This window comes from Grus americana, chromosome 2 (genome assembly GCF_028858705.1).
Source record: "Grus americana isolate bGruAme1 chromosome 2, bGruAme1.mat, whole genome shotgun sequence".
In the NCBI taxonomy this organism is placed as follows: domain Eukaryota; kingdom Metazoa; phylum Chordata; class Aves; order Gruiformes; family Gruidae; genus Grus; species Grus americana.
In genome coordinates this window covers 46,730,116-46,746,523 of record NC_072853.1, presented here as the reverse complement: position 1 = coordinate 46,746,523, position 16,408 = coordinate 46,730,116, and the positions used below count along the sequence as shown (strand labels likewise).

Sequence of the window (16,408 nt, the reverse complement as noted above, 5' to 3'; positions counted from 1 at the left end):
CCGCAATGCAATCCCAGCCTACTCTTGCCTTCAGGGTCTTGCTGCTGTGTCAGCGACACTTCTTAATCACGAGGTGCATTGAGCAGCCTGATGATGATGGACATATATGCAACCCACACTTCTCTCCTGGGTTGTTGTCTATTTGAAACACGCAGAGAGCTGGAGGGCAAAGGGGGCACGACTGTGTGTGTGCAAAGGACAGATAGCCTGCTTCGGCCCAAACGCAGCGACTCGGGCCAGGACAAATCTTATCTTCCTGACAATATTTACTCTGCAACTCATGAAGCTGAAAGAAGCTTACTTTTGTGGACAGCTAATTTTTAAAACATAGTAATGTTGGATGGGGAGGAGTATTTGAGAGCTTTTTATTTTGGGGTTTTTTGTTGTTTGGTTTTGGTTTTTTTTTTTTAACATTTAATCCCCCCAAAGGACATGGAGCAGTAAAAAGCAATAGCTATCCTTATTGTGTATCTTTCCATGAAGCCTCATTAGTATCAGGGCATCTGTGGTGCAAAGAATTGTGAGCACTATTTGTTTAACTAAATCATTACAAGCAGCCACTTTCCGGACAATTTGTAACAAAAATATCTGTGTAGTTCTCTTCTTTCTTCCTCCTACCACTGCTACTCCTGGCGTTGCTCCCAGACAACTCTCCTCTTCAATGCAGAAAATGTCCTTTATTACAAGTCAAAAGCAACACATCCCAATAATTTAAAAAATGGTAATTTTTCTTTCTTCCTGCCTCGTTTGAGTCTACAATGTATATTCTGTGTCTACTACAGCAATGCTTGCTTTCAAATGTCCAGCCCAACAGGCAATACCATGAAAGAGTTATATTCCTTTGCCTGCAAATAAATAATTAAAACCAGAATGATGGTTCTACGAGACAAGACTAATATGACTTTCCTTATTATCATCATCAGAAATTGGAGGCTGTTTGAGAATACAGGCCAGTATACTTATGTGTGCCAAATGCTAACAAAATTCTGGAGTTATTTAGGTGTCTCCCTTGATTTCAGGATGTAAGACAACTAATTATTTTTGAAGTAAGCTTACGCAAGACTTTGGGAATTAAGTTCTTAGTTCTAGGAACTTAGTTCTTGTTGAAACTGCAGCTGCGGGGCACGGTGATTCTCCTTGGCTCATTTGAAAAGCCCTGCTCGTCTTTTGCTCTCAACAGAACTTGGGAACTCCAGCCCCAGTCAGTAAAAGACGTGTTGACGTGAAGGTTTTATTTCACATCAGAAGTGTTTTTTTACAGGGACTCACCTGATTGTCCCCACTGGGCTTTGTTTCACACGGTGCAGCAGGTGTAGAAGCCACAAAATGGATTCATTTTGGAAGAACTCAAACCAGATGATGCAATGCCTTTACAAATACAAACGCATTTAATGAACGTCAGGTGCTAAAGCTCTTCAGTCCACAGGACCAGCCCAGAGCTCATCCAGCGTAACCCCTCCCTAGCAAACATGTAATACAGCCCTCAGGTTCACCAGCATTTCCCTCTGCAAAGCCACTGCCTGCTCCTGTAAGCAGAGCCAAACCCATGCCAAGGATAATGCCCTTTGCTAAACTACTGCCAAAATATCAGGTCACTCCAAAATACGGTCCATGACAATTAAAATATGTTGTTGCTAGAGTTACTGAAGTGCTGTGCTACCCACAGCACCTACTCTTAGTGAAGTGCACATGGTGTGCAGAAGAGAAGGGAGTTAATGGGGCAGGGCAAGGATACAGGACATCTTTTCTTATCGTGACTGGTAGAGGAAGCCGCTCTTTTAGCATCAGCGGGGCACTGCAAAGCCAGATCCGCTGGAATCTGCCCTTTGTAACTCTCCAGACTTGTGCTTTTCTGCGTTTCTGACAGCATTTCAAAAGAACTCCTTTACATCCTGTAGAAACCGAACTGCATTTGCCATCTCGTACTAATCCATTTTTCTTCGGAGATCTCTACTACCTGTTTAAATGTGATCGCTTCCTCCCTGAAATCACTTTAACTGCACTGCTATGTGTGTTGTCAGCACTTCTACACCAGTTTCCATCCTATATAAACAGCATGCCTGGGTTCTCAATCAAACTCTGAAGCTATAACTCTGATCAGCAGTCATGATATGGACCTCTACTTCACTTCTTTCTTGTGCTATTAGGATGGTATGAATATTTATATTTTTATGTAAATGACAACCAGGGATCTTTTTAAATTCGACAACTGTATTTGCTCACGAGTCTGGTATTTCTTCCTTATTTTCTTTTATGAGTGTTCCTCACATATGACATTTAACTTAAAAAATTACTGTCTTTGTGGGGGAGAAAGTGGCTCGTGGAGGTAGGCATTGCTTATGCAAATTGTTCAGTCCTCTGGGAAAAGGTTTAGTCACTTGTCATTAGTTTCCTTATTACCCACTGTAATGGATGAACAGTCACTGGTTTGAATATACATTTTCAAAAGTAATATTTAATAAAAACTCACCTTTTATACAGAAAAATCATTTGTGAACCACTCGTAGAAATCTATGGCCTGACAGGAAAAATGTGTTAATTTTTGTTCTCTTACTGTTAGTCACTACTATGAGACAAAGCCAAATGTGGGTACACGGATAGCGCGCAGAATTAATTTCATCGAGAACAAAGAAACACATGGTGGCGGGGTGAACAATGTTAGGGATTTTCAATGCTCCGCTGGCTGGGATATTCAGTCCCCTGGACTCTTCCACCATTGTTAGTTTTATTCCTACAGATTCAATAAGACTTGATCCAGCTCTGTACACACAGTTCATTTACTTCTTACATGGCTTGTTTCTATGGTAATACTAAACCAGGAGATTTCTAATTACTCATGCTTCCTTATTTAGAAAAAAACAATGTCAGATGCCATAAACTGAATCATTTTAACCCATGATACTAGGTAAGTGCATTACTTTCAACTAGGTATGGCAATGCATCTTGGTGCTATGATTACCCAGACTGACCTCGGCTTTACAGGAAGAAAAAAATGGGGTTTTTTTCAGACGAGATGGTTCCTCACTTTACCCCTCATTTCATTGCTTCCGTTCCTGACAGTCACAGGAAGAATGGCATGGCTGTCTCCAGCATCTGTTACGGTGAGATATGCACAATGTTTTCAAAGAAGAATTACCCTCCAAGTTGCAAAGGACAGCCACTGTAAAAGGAAAGTGTGTTCAACATGAGTTTCAGCTCAGCTTCCTAATTATTCCCTCAGGGAGCAGAATTTCTTCCAGTTGTAATCAGGGTAAGTCTGGCCCTTCAAAGCAGAAGATTTCCTGAATTTTACACGGTTTGGGGGGCCACCTGTAGAGGTTGAGGAGACCTTGTGCAACGGCACATTGCGTCAGCAACCGTTTTGTCAGACCTTTGCTGCTTTCCCTGAGGCTGCTTAGGAACGGCACTTCCCACGGTGCCTCAGGGGTACGGGGACAAGCTTCACACTTGGTTAGGTACTATCCGTCTGCTCTGCTAGGTGCCACAGACGCTGTCTGCTCAGCCATCTGCTTCTGTCCCACAGACATCACTGCGATCCCACGTCCACGTAGGTGAAGTTTCCAAGGAAAGGAGATCTTCGGCCTCACTGCTCCTCACTTTCTCAGTGTATTTCCCCTGCTTATCATCTGGCAGGACCCAGCAGCTGGGGACTGTCCCCATCCTCAGTGGGGCTATAGTATCCTTTCACTAAAAAAAGGAGACCAACTTCCTTTTCACACTATAACTACCTTTTAAACAACAGTCTGTTCCCAGCCTGTTTGGACTGCTGGATAATATTTCTCTGCTGATGATGACAAAGATTAAATTAATCTTGAGGGGTTTGCTTCTTTCCCAACTTGTGCAATGACAATCCAATCCGGAAATCCCCCTGGCATCGGGAAAGCAGCCACCAGCCTCGTAAAGAGCTTTCACACTTCACAGACCCTGAAAGATTTAACATCAGAATTTCAGCAGAAAAGCAACTTAATTAGCCAGGCTCTCACTGATGAAAACTTCTTCCATCTAATGAAAGAGAATATTCCCAAATCCCATAACTTGAAGGTCAAAGGTGAATCAGAAGAGATTGCCTAAGATGGACTTGGGCATCCGATTGGAAATTAGGGACTTGGCATACATTCAAGAAAGCATCCTAGTCAGGAAAGCATTTAGATGTGGGCCCGTTTCGAGGCACATACTTAGGAGCTTTCCTGGAAAGGACCTGGGTTAACAGGTACCGTTGCATAACCCCTGGTAAAGAACTTGTAGGTAGCACCTATTTTTTTTTTTTCAAATGTTGCCAATTCCCTTTAAATGAATAAGTTTTTCACCACTATCTGAACATTTCAGTTAGAAAAAGTCCCCCCTGGAGAGAACCATTTTAAAAGGCCATACTTGGGTCTAACCTCATGATAGTACCCCTTAAATTAAATGCACTCTTAAAACTCATTCATTCATTCCAGTGACAGGGTATAGCAGGGCCACAGCAAGGTTAGATAAGAGGGATTGCTCTCCCGGGGTGCTGGTAGAGTGAGCAAATATGTAAATACAGCTAAGAACCTAATTTTTAATGCTGGGACCGGGCTGAGGCAATTACCACTTAACACTGTCCTTCCCTGAGGCAAGCGAGTTAGGTAAAATGAGCGAGGGGAGGACTGTGCCAAAAAATCTTGCTTTGGTCCTACTAGAAATAATGTATTAGAACAGCAACAGAAGTGAATTATCATATCATATATGAGTCAGGAATTGCTCTATTCAAGCCTGCCTTTGAGTGACAGAATATAGAAGGTGATGCCCTTGAGTAAGACTCTCCAGACTTACCCCCTGATGATTTATACATTTCATTATAAAATATTAAGAATGACAGTTGATATATCAGTTCTGTTCCACACACACCGTGTAAAATGGGCTGCGTGTATCCAACCGAACAATTTAATAACCCACTAATGAATTTGGAGGTTGTTTTCTCAAGGCTTTGGTGGGGAAAAGACCTTCCATAAGAGTACTGTACAACTTAGCTATCATCAGATTACCGTGTTGACAGAACACAAAGTATAGCTTTCTCAGCCTCCTCCCCTCCCCACGCTCACCGCAGCTACTGTAAGAAAGAGGTAGTAGAGGCACTGTGTACAAAAATGAGACCTCATGGTCTTCAATGTACTGTGCCCTATGGGACGCAGCGGCTCGTAAGGCTGCACACTCGTAGCGTGATGGTGGACTCTATGTTAAGCTGGAGTTGGTAATTTACCTTATTATTGGGTTTCAGATTAACCTTTGCAGGTGCTGGGCATAGTCACCTCCAGTTGACTGCATGGTGCCTCCTGGAATGGAAGGGGTATGAGGTCGGAGCTCCAAGCACATTGGGGGCACTCGCATTAAAAGGTAAATAAATAAATACATCAAAAAAGCAAGTAGAGAAATGAATAATAGTAAGAGAGTACAGTTTTCTGGGGATTTCCTCAAATGTTTCTGGATATCACATTGTAAGGTTTAACCAAATGCAATATTTTGTGGGAAACTTGTGGTTTGGGAGGTTGGGAGGACAGCTGGTCAGGGAAGAAAAAAAAAAGACACAAAAGCTTTATTTCAGCTAAGATGGATATTTTACACAAGGGAAAAAAAACCCACTTACTTCCAACAGGTTCTACAGAACAACAGTTTAACCAGTCTAATTGTGACATTTAGGAATTGCCATTACTTATCCTGAGACAAATTTGGTTTTTATGTGTTCTGTAAACAAAGGCTGCTGCTATGCATTATAATAGGGTCTGTTAATTTGAACTCTCTCCGTTTGTTTCAATGGGAAACATATCGCACATTTTTGGCTACTGTAAAAAGAAGTTCCTATTCAGGAATCCCTCTTGTAGTTAATGAAGTAGTAAATGAAGAAACAGAGGAGCATCTGCAAGTGGGAAAGCTAAGTTTTGTATTCAGACAGAGGTATTTATACGGATGCTTTAGTGTATGTCTTTGCTAGAAGACTCAGTCGCACACTTTGCTTTTCCTATGGGTTTGTGTAATGGGTAAGATCCAAATGCTGCCAGAAAAGCATCTAAATCAGTTATGCATTAGAGGGATGGACATCCCTTTTGTTCCTCCTTTCTTTAACTGCACTCACTGATGAAGATGATGCAGATAATTAATTACAGCTATGAAGAATGAAAGTGAAAGGGCCATATTCCCTCCTCAGCCGTGACCCTGCACTGGATTAACATTAAGCAGGTTGCAGGGTCAAAGGAGTTCAGGAAAAAGCCTTCGGTAATAAATTATACTGAGATTATGTCCTGTGACCTAACTGCAACTCTTTGAGCAGCGATTAAAGATCAAGCGTAAAGAGCTCTTAAAAAACCTAAAAGTCATCGTTTCTCCCTGCAAGGAAAGCGTGGCTGAAGATGGATGCGCCTCCCTAAGGCTCTGCAGGACAGATTATTCAGCAGCCTTTTCTGTACCGGGGCAGCCCTGACCGGGTCACAGCTGTGTCCTTAGGTGCTTCTCTTACCGTATTTGGGGGAAAGTTAGGACCCAAGTGTGTTGCTTAGCCCTTTGTCAGCTTTGAGTCATCAGCTGGTTTTTCACTTGCTAAACAGAAATCCCTGCATGAGCTGCAGAGCAAGTTTTGTTAAGAAATAACCAGCAAGCATCCAGTTTTAGAGGTGAGACAAATGTTCATTTTGAAACAGTTTTGGTAAAGTAAAGCCAGTTCACCAGCCCACCCCACCACCAGCTGCTACCTCCAGCATTGTTGGTGGAACATGGCAAATGAGTTATGCAAAACCAAACTGGCCCCAAACCAGTTAACCTGATCCAGGCACCCCATGACACCAGGGAATGTGTGTGACCCAAGTCCTCTCCACTGGGGGAAACAAAATCCACTGCAGAGGGACTATAGCAAAAAAGCGGCTGTTTCTACAACAATGGTCCTTACACTGATGTTGGGTAGAATGGAAACATGGGAAATGTCTGAGGGAGAGAAATGCATGTCAGGATGTCTACAGAGAGGACAGCTTCCATGTTCATGTAGCTGATTGATAAATCCCCAGCCCAGACCTTCCATGGACCTCGGTGTGAGTCTGTCTAGTTTTAAAAGCCCTTGTTTCTGGGCATTCAGTACCTGAAGGCTCTGGGCGATGATGTCCATCAGATTGGGCTGTTTCAGCTTAGGAAATCACAGGTGTGCAGTGCACAGGGTGAGCCACGCTGCCCACCATAACCAGTCGTGATGGACATGGGAGCACCTGGCTGTAGCTGAGACCCAACACAATTCTCACCTACAACACTGGGAGCCTCGAGCAGGAGAGAGGGACCAGCCAGCAGTGAGCTGCAGCTAAATCTCCAGACCACAGGTCTCCTGAGTCAGCAGGTCTCCTCAAGGGCCTTCAGACTGGACGTGCTCAAAAATGCAGGGATGTTTATTAGCTTGGCTCTGTCTCTCTGCTCTGCAGCTTCCCTTCTGTACAACGAAGATAACAATTCCTGCACCACTCAGGCACACGCTGATGACAAAATCATCCACCAGCACCTCAAACACTGCTGTGTGGAGTTCTAGAGAAGACCATACAAAAATAGCATATCTTTTGATCTTCAGACTCAGTTAAATGCAGCCTGCAGATGCAGTAAAATCCTCAAATTGTTCTGTGAGCACAAAAATAGCTTTCTTGTCACTATGACACGAAGCAACTGGGTTAAGAAGAAAATTGGCAGTTTTCAGACACTACCAAAAAAGTCAGAAAATTCCTTTGGTTTTGAGTGGCAGGTTTTTGAGGGGTTGGCCACTCTGCATTACCTGACAATGCTTACATTTGGGATTTTTTTCCCCCCTTGAGAGTTGCCTGTGACCTGTGGAAAGCAGCAAGGCTCACAAGTGTACTTGACCTGCAAGCCCAGTTTCACAGTTCTAGCACCATCTCATTGGCGTGCAGAGGGGTGTCAGAGGCGTGGCACTGTCATCACTCTTCTACCACAAAACATCAGAGCAGATGGCCCCGACCCACTTGGTGGTGGTGAACCCCTCTGCATTTCGGCTTCAGCCCTGACCTGCTCCCAAGGCAGAGGGTGATCTCTCTTCCTAGCAATGGGAAGGGTTGGAGACCCCATGGGTATCTCCCATCGCCATTTTCAGGCTGCCCCTTCCATCAGTTAATTGGGACAACACAGCTGCTGTGCCAGGTCTGTATGGGTTCTGTGCATCCCTAGGGACATGGGATCCCATAATCTACGCAGCAGGAGAGGTCCCATAAACATGGAGAAAAGAAGCTGGGTCTCAGCCCTGCTCCTTCACACAAAGCTGCTCAGAAGGGAACGGGCACTATTTCCTCTAACATGCATCATGCTTTCCCGTGTCTAAAATAATGGGGTTACAGCAAATTCAAGTTATTTATTTCATCGCTTTGGGGCTTTCCTCCTCCTATTTTTAATTTTCTCTTCATTTAAATGTGTCCTAACATAATGCCCGGGGGGAAATATCAGGTTGCATTAAAAAGGAGGGAAAGTTTCGCACCATTTCTCTTTTTCTCCAAGCCCTAGTTGATAGTTACCATTGCAAAAATAGGAAAAAACCATCCTACACAGAGATCACCTCCCCTCAGCATTTAGGGCTACATGACACAGAGCTTAAAAACATAGAACACTAGACTCCACGTGGGCAGGACTTGACTAACAATCCATCTGCGGAGCAAAGAACTAAAGATAGGGCCCTGACAGCTTCCTCAGGCTAGCTCAGTTTTCGTGAGCAGGTGGGATGATTTCGAAAAGGGGGGGGGGGGGGGAAGTGCTTCCGGGGGGGTGTGGTGGAGCAATTTCTGAGAGTCTGTGGAGATCAGTCTCCTTCTGCAGAGTGGGCTCTTGCTCTGTGCCCCTCAAGTGGGACCAACAGGGCTGCGGAGTCGAGGCGTGGGGATTCAGGGAGGAAGGCGGCCAAGAGGGGCGATGCTGGGAGTCGCTTCCCAGCCCCAGCGCCGCCAGACCCCCCTCGGGCGCCCGGGAACCGGCGGCTCCGGGGGAAGCCAGCCTGGGACCTTGCTGAGCCCGGGGCTGCCTGCGCTCCCTCAGAACAAAGAAAATTAAAAAAGGAAAAGGAAAAAAGGGAAAGGGAAAGGAAAAAAAGGAAAGGAAAAAGAAAAAGGGAAAAAGAAAAAGGGAAAAAGGGGAAAGAAAAATTATAAAAATTAAAACTAAAAATAAATAAAACTAATAATAATAATAATGATGATGATCATGATGCAGCCAGGCGTGGGTTGGGGTACTCTCTGCATCGTGCGTGGAAACGCCGCCGGGCGGGATGCTCTCACCGGAGCTGGGAAGGACACTGTCTCGGGGCGCTAGTGCCGTGCCGTGCCGTGCCCGGGGAGGTTCACGTGGCGCCTCCCGCGTGGGGCGGAGCGGAGCGGGGCGGGCGGACAAAGCCGGGCTGTCAGCGGGGCGGGCGGGAGAAAGGAAAAGCGGCGGCAGCGGAGCAGGTGAGGCGAGCAACGGGGGTTGTGCCACGCTGGCACCGGGAGTGGCACACCCGAGGGGAAGCCGTGCCACGCGTGGGCGGCATTGCGGGGCGTGGGCGGCTTTGTGCGCCGTGGGCGAACGGATCGCCCCGTGGACGATCCGTTCACCCGTGGGCAGCTCGGGGGGTTGCAACTAGCGGTGGGGGACGGACGGCGCTGCCTGATGCAGCCATTGCCTCTGGCCGTGGGTCGGAAAGTAGTTTGGGAAGGGAGCGAAGCGGTTATTGCTCACTCTTGGTGAAAAAGGAAGTGAAATTTTAGCGCTGTGACGGTGCTAAAACAATCTCTTGACTCGAAACGTGTCCGCTATCCTGTGGCAATTAAGCTAGAAAAATCTCAGGAGTATTCCGGTGAGCGGCATCGCTAGAGAGTAATGAGTATTTAGGGGGCTTAAGGACTGAGAAGCATGTTTATGTGTTTGTTTTGTTGACACGAATAGTTGAGAAGGAGAAGAGTTGTTGGCTGGCTCTGCAATGCGTTGTGTCAAAAGCAGGAAGGAGGTTACTACCGCATGAATTTAAAATCCTTTGGTACATAACCAGTTTGCACGTTGCTGCTGAGTTGGGAGCGTCCAAAACAGCTTCTGGCAACAGAGGCTTGAAAGGAGCTTTCCTTCTGAGTACTCCATGGTAGGGAAGCTCCGTGAAGAATAAATCCCATTCCAGAGAATGCACCTAAGAGCCTGATGATTCAGCATGCTGCATTCACTGACCAAGCGTGGCAGCTCCTGCGAGGAAGGATGCAGCACTACGGGCAGATATTAACTCTACCTGAAGCTGCAAGCTTCCTATGCAGTAGTGGCACACCTGAGATTGTGGAAAAAAATAAAATTACCATCAGTTTTTCATCTTAAACAGCTGCTTCTGATAATTCAAACAACCAACCCTCTGGTGCTTTCTATGATGAGGGAGTTATAGTCCTTTCTGTACTTTACTTATTTCCCAAAGGGATGTTTGCTTTTTATCTGTGGCCCCAAACTGTGTAGCAAATCAATTGAGGCTAATAATATAAGCTCATACCTTAACATAAAGAGAAATGTAAAGCGGTAAAGAAGGTGAAAAGTTTTTACAAGAAATACTGTAGCAATTTTGCTGTGTTTTAAGAGAAGATAAACATTGAGACAGAGATGACATTTTAGAAGTGGAATAGCAGAACAGTATTTCAAACAAAGCGTCATACAGCTTAAAGGTTATTTTGTAAGATGTGCTTGCTCTTTTAAAAGATACTGTCTTTTAAAGTCAAATGAACTGTTTGAAAACTTCTACAGGAGCACTATTGCAGGGTAAATCTTTTAGTCAGGGTTCTGATTGCTTCAATGAAGAGCTAAGTATTTAGAAGTACCATCTCAAGGGCCTGTTGAGATATTTATTATTCAACAGCTGTATGAGCAACTGTATGCACTGTCATGTCAGGATGCCCAGGTTGTGGGCCGAATGCTCTCCAAATCCTTGGTGTACACACACACACTCTTTTCCCTGAGATACAGGGGCTCCTGCTTTAATCCTTGTTTATGTCTTTACTCACACAACTGGATGTGTAGTGTGGGCCTTCACCCAACGAATGAGAAGATACAAAGTGCACAAAACGTCTTTGTCACACAGGGCTTGTCCGCAACTGTTGCTGAGACTCAATGGCTGCTTGTTAGTAAAGTCCTTGCAGTGAAAATCATCCACAAAGTGGAGGACAGGAGGGTTAAGACCCCTTAACTCACCTACTGCCATATCCCATGGGTGTAGTGTTTGAGTTACAGGAAGCTCTCAGTCTTCCTAAAGCACTCAAGATTTATGGTACTGCTGCTGCAATAGCGAAGTTTCCTAGCAGAGAAAGCTGACTGAGATGCTATATAATCTATTTAAATACAACCAAGGACTTCAGAAATGACTAGCAGTTGATAAATTTGACTTTTCCTGAGGGCAAGTGTGGTTTTCTTCAGTCTGTCTCAGATTCAGCCTACAGAATCCATGAACTACTTCAGCTTCATAAGGAGAGAAAAGAAGCAGCTTAGTAAGAGAGGGAAGGAGTCAGGGACAGCAGCATACGGAGCAGTTAATGTGTTGCGGGCTTGGTGTCTGTGAGATACCTACGCCTTCTGGAGATGTTTCAGAGACTGGAAAATATGGATATTTTTCTATGACCTCACTTTGTGGGGTGTGCCATGGCAGGTTGGTACAACTTGGCCAATTGCCCTATCGGACTGTATCAGAACGCCAGGTGCTGAATAGGGTTTGGTCATTTGGGGTGTCTTCTGCTTGTTTAAAACTTTTGGCAACTGGCCACTTACCAGGTACCTGTTCTTCAAGGTTAAGGCCTCCTGTAGCGTGCCTCTTCATCTGAGAAGCAACAGGGACTCTTATGCCATCACTTTTGCTCCTCAGGCAGGAGGCTCCTCAGGAGGACACAGAGCCTGTCTAAAGTGTGTTGGAAATAACCTCGACATTCATGATGCTGACTGGTAGTCTGGGGCTGGAATAGTTATTTCAGCCCTATGATTTCATTTGTAATGGCCTGATTTAGTTTTAGTCTGATATTCTAAATCTAAGGCTCCTCTCTGACAATAAAACTCTCAAATCAGGTTTCTTTCAGCTCTTACAAGTCCAAGTGTTCTCAACTGTTTATCATTGTTTCTTCTGGCTAGTTGGCATTTTTCTCTGTTATTTTTGATCATTCTTCCAAATGCCAGTGAAATATTTGGAGGCATTAAAAAACAAATGATACCCCCTCCACCCACCCCCCCACCCCCCTACACTCCCAAATAAATAATCACAAGATTTCATCCTTGGTTAATCTTTGAAAAAAAAATTTGGGGACCTTCAAAATTACTAAAATTTCTGTTAAAACGTGTCATTCAAATTTACCTTAAAGTAGCTTTTATCTTGCCCTTCTTCTCTTAAGCCTTGCAACATTGAAACCTTAATACAGTCAAGTTTTTAAAAAAATAGCTTAATTCCAGCAGAGGGACAAACATTAGACTAACACAATTAGGTGAGTGGAATGCGTTTTTTCCCTCAGGCACCTCTGGAGAGTGATACTATGTCATGTTAAAAACTGTAAGCTGATGTCTCAGACAGAGTTGGGCTGGGCTGGTGTTTGCGTGAGACGCGGGAGGGAGAACTGCAGCTGGTGCAGAAAGCCCCGACAGGGAGCGTGTCGATAGCTTTGCTCTGAGTCACTGGCGGCCCAAAGACCAACCATTGCGTGATGGCACACGTGGTGTTGTTGGGTGAGGTTTAAATGAGATCCTGGGCCTTTCAGCACCTTTATATACATTATTTATTTATTTTTATGCACTTATATGTGTGTGTGTATGTATATAAAAGCCAGTGTTTTGGCTTAGCTCCTTTGAGGATAGCTACAACTGCCATTGTGAAGTCCTTGCAGCTTCAGCGGGGCTTGATTTATCACTGTTGAAAAGGTAAGGTGATTTGGGGAAACCCACGTACAGCTTTCGTATCCTTTTTGTCATGGGGTGGCTGCGGATCCTCCCTGCTGACAGTCCCTACGATGCCCATCTCCAGGAGCAGCGAATTTAAAGACTGAACTCTGAGAGAGCAATGGGTGCTCTGAGGGCAGCAAGAGAAACTATGGGGTTTAGTCTGTCTGCAGGAAAGGAGGGTGGGGAAAGAGCTTCAGACAAGGTGTTTTTTTTCAAGGGATTTGAAAAGACACTTCATGAACTGTAAGGAAGCAGCAGTGACTCATCTTCTGCATTTGGCAAAGTCAGGTGAAGGAAAAGGGGACTGGCAGCAGGGCTCAGGAGAGGGGAGAGGAGAATGCAAAACCTGAACTGCAGGGAAAGCATCCCGAAATCAAGAATGCTCTAGGAAAGCTGTCAGGGCAACCATTTATCATACTGTTATCTAATTGGATCTCAGAGCAGTTTCACGTTGCATTTGTCCCCAATGAGCTGAAGTGTAGCCCCGGTGCGCAGTCGCAGGACAGGCAGGATTAAGGCACAGGCCTGTTCTGGGAGCACTGCCCAGAACAGGGCAGCAAGCAGCAGGGCTGCCCTGCGCTATTTTTGTTATGGCTGTGTCCAAAAAGTGTTTTAAAAAGGCTGAAGGAAAGCAACCCTGCTGTCTGACCGAGTCCCTATAGCAAGAACAGGGCTTCAGGAGGAGCAAGTATGCTCAAATCTGGTCAGCAACTGCTGCCGTGAAGAGGGGACAAGTCTTCGCAGTGGTCTGGTGAAGATGTCTGATGGTGGTGAAGAGGAGGAGGGGTGGTAGAGAAGATGAAAACATGACAAAGTTTGTGGGGAGAACCTTGATGATCCTGGTTGAACGCCTCCTCGGTCCCAGAAACTCCTGAATCTTGTGCTGAAGAGTTTTGCATTCATCCAGATTCATTCCACTGAACCTTCAATGACCCCAGATTTCAAATTGTCCTATTTAAAGTTTAGGAACGGTTCTAATGCTTTACAGGAGCCTAATCTTTAACCTGATCTCTTCTGAGAATGGCTCACCATGTTACTTTTCCACTTTCTAGGAAGAAGCCAGTAGTATTTCTTCAGCAAGGCAATTTCAGGTATTGAGTACAACATTTACTCATTTACTCTTTTTTTTTTTTAAGGGATAAAGTTAGTACGGTCCTAACACTGGATAATCTACCATACACATAAATGACAAACTTTCAAGTTGATCTAATTACCCATGCCAAACTACATAAAAACAACAAGTTTCCAGAAAATACAAATCCTGCATAGATTTGACAGGTGAGAAGGGAAGAAGGATGTAACATGCAGGTCTATCAGCTTCAGACACCTAAGTTGTTTTAATAAAGTAAATCTTGATAGAATTGTTAAAGTCTGCAGGGAAAAAATCTGTCTCTCATTTCACCGCATGGTTTAGTTGTGCAACATCTAATGTGAACTGGCCAAATATCTTTTCAGGCTGCTCCTTCCAAAGGAATTTTATTAAAATAGGCTTTGATCTGGTAACTGGTTTATGTCTCAATTAATACTGGGTTGAACGTATAGGAGTAACAATCTCTTCAGACAGTTTCAATCACACTGCAAGCAAAGCACGTCAAGTTTTATCAAAGGAAAACAATATGTTTTGTTTGGCTTTACAGTATTCAGAGTAAGTAGAAACGCTGTGAGTAAACTCGTTCTTGAAGCTTCATTGCAGTATGGCACTTGAAACTAACCTTGGATCTCATGACTCATCTCTGCTGGGAATGCGGCATCCCTTGACGAGCTCATGATTCTGAACCCAAGAATATTTGCAAACCAGGGGCAAAGACCCAGACTAAGAGGCAAAACTGAAGCAATAGATGAATGCCTCTCTTGATTTCCATCAGAGTCTTGAGTTCTTCATGCTTGATACTAGTTCAGAAGACATTGTCTTGCTGGAGTACCTGCAAATGCAAATATTGTTTGGCAAAGTTTAGGTCTCGTGGATTTAATGGCCAAATAAATACGTTTCCAAACACCTGCTTTGTCTGCTTTGCTTTGTAAAATTGGAAATAGCTCATTGGCAGATGGCATGAGCACATCGTTAGTATTAATAGGCCTATACACACAAAATGAGAACAGGTGACTTCTGTTTGTAATTAAGCTAATTACAGAGGCAGTAGAGAGTCTTATCAGGATTACTGCTTGAACTCCAACTACCAGACTGCACCAACAAAGCAAATACTTGCCTTGGCATTCAATACCCCATACGGTGTTGTGTGCTTTGGGGTTTCCCTGGAGCGGTTAGTGGCCAGGGTAGGAGACATCCCACTCAGGCAGCTCTGCTCTGCTCCAACAGGTTAGTCTGCAGGTCTGCCGTAAAGTTAATAATTTAGTTACTAGCAAACAATTGGATATTTAAAAACCCTGACATAAATAAAGTGTGGAACATATACAGACTAAGCCTTAAAACGGTTAATTTATTTTTTTCTACTAACTTTTACATCTCTTTCTTGCAGCTCAAGTCCTCAGCCATTATTAATTGCAGTAACTTTTCATAGTCAGTTCTATTCTACTACTTCTTTTGACTCCATTAACCCTTTAATTCCCTCATGAGCTTTGGCGTCAATCATAATCATGAGAAATATTTACCAAAAAAGCAGGAAGTTTGGAGATATAAGTGACTAGACATTGGCAATTGGTTGTGAAGGTCTTCACTCCTTGTCAGCAAGCCACAGGAAATTTGCTAGGAATATACATTTCTGTAGGGAAAGCAGGGGTTGCAAGGTGCAGCTGAAAACAATCTGGGGAATGTCAGAGGAAAACTGCATTTGCTGAAGGTTTGAACAGCAGCTCCAGGTTGGCGGTCTCTTGGAAGACTTTTGAAGTGCAGATTAAATAATTCCAGATGACAAAAATGATGCTGTTAAGAAAACAAAAGGTCTATGCTTTCAGCCACTTTGGGGTCTTTGTGCTTGGAAAGAACCCCACACACATTCGCCTCTTTGGCTGCTCCTCTGGAGTTGCTCCTGTCTTTCTCATACAGTCCCTCATGAGATTTTTCACATTCTTTATCTGTGTTGTGTCTCTTCCCATTAGCTGCATCCTGACTTCTCTACAAAATTGACAGTAATTCTGCCAATTTGCTTTTTTCCTTCCTCTGCCTTTACTCAGGGGACTGGATAGCCTCCTCCTTTCATGGGAATAGAAATAGAATAGAATCGCATAGCGATTTGGGTTGGAAACTCACTAGCCCTAAGCCCCCTGCCATGGGGGCAGAGAAGGGGGGAAGTCGTCCCTGGGTGGGCTCGAACCACCAACCTTTCGGTTAACAGCCGAACGCGCTAACCGATTGCGCCACAGAGACTCCCTTTTGCGTCTGCTGCGTACCTCGCTGCCGGGGGTTCCTGCCTGTGCTCTGACAGTGACTCTTCAAACCCTTCTTTCACCGGGCACAGTCTTGGCTGCTGTTTGACAACCGGCTCTTGTTTCCCGGTCTGCCTCGGGCTCGGTCGGAGGGGCAAGGCTCCTGGAAAGGGGCACAGCA

General features: G+C 44.6%; 1 protein-coding gene and 1 non-coding gene across 2 annotated transcripts in view; one reads left to right on the top strand and one right to left on the bottom strand.

Annotated features, from left to right (window-relative positions):
- Positions 1–9,401: 9,401 nt before the first annotated feature.
- The window catches only part of MAPRE2 (microtubule associated protein RP/EB family member 2), a 101,701-nt gene continuing 94,694 nt past the window's right edge, over positions 9,402–16,408 (top strand). Inside the window, exon 1 of the mRNA XM_054815160.1 lies at positions 9,402–9,431. The gene's annotated coding sequence lies outside the window, so the exon portion shown is untranslated. The remainder of the gene's footprint in view (positions 9,432–16,408) is intronic.
- On the bottom strand, positions 16,155–16,228 carry TRNAN-GUU (transfer RNA asparagine (anticodon GUU)). Its single transcript has one exon. It is a non-coding gene; the product is annotated as a tRNA-Asn (tRNA).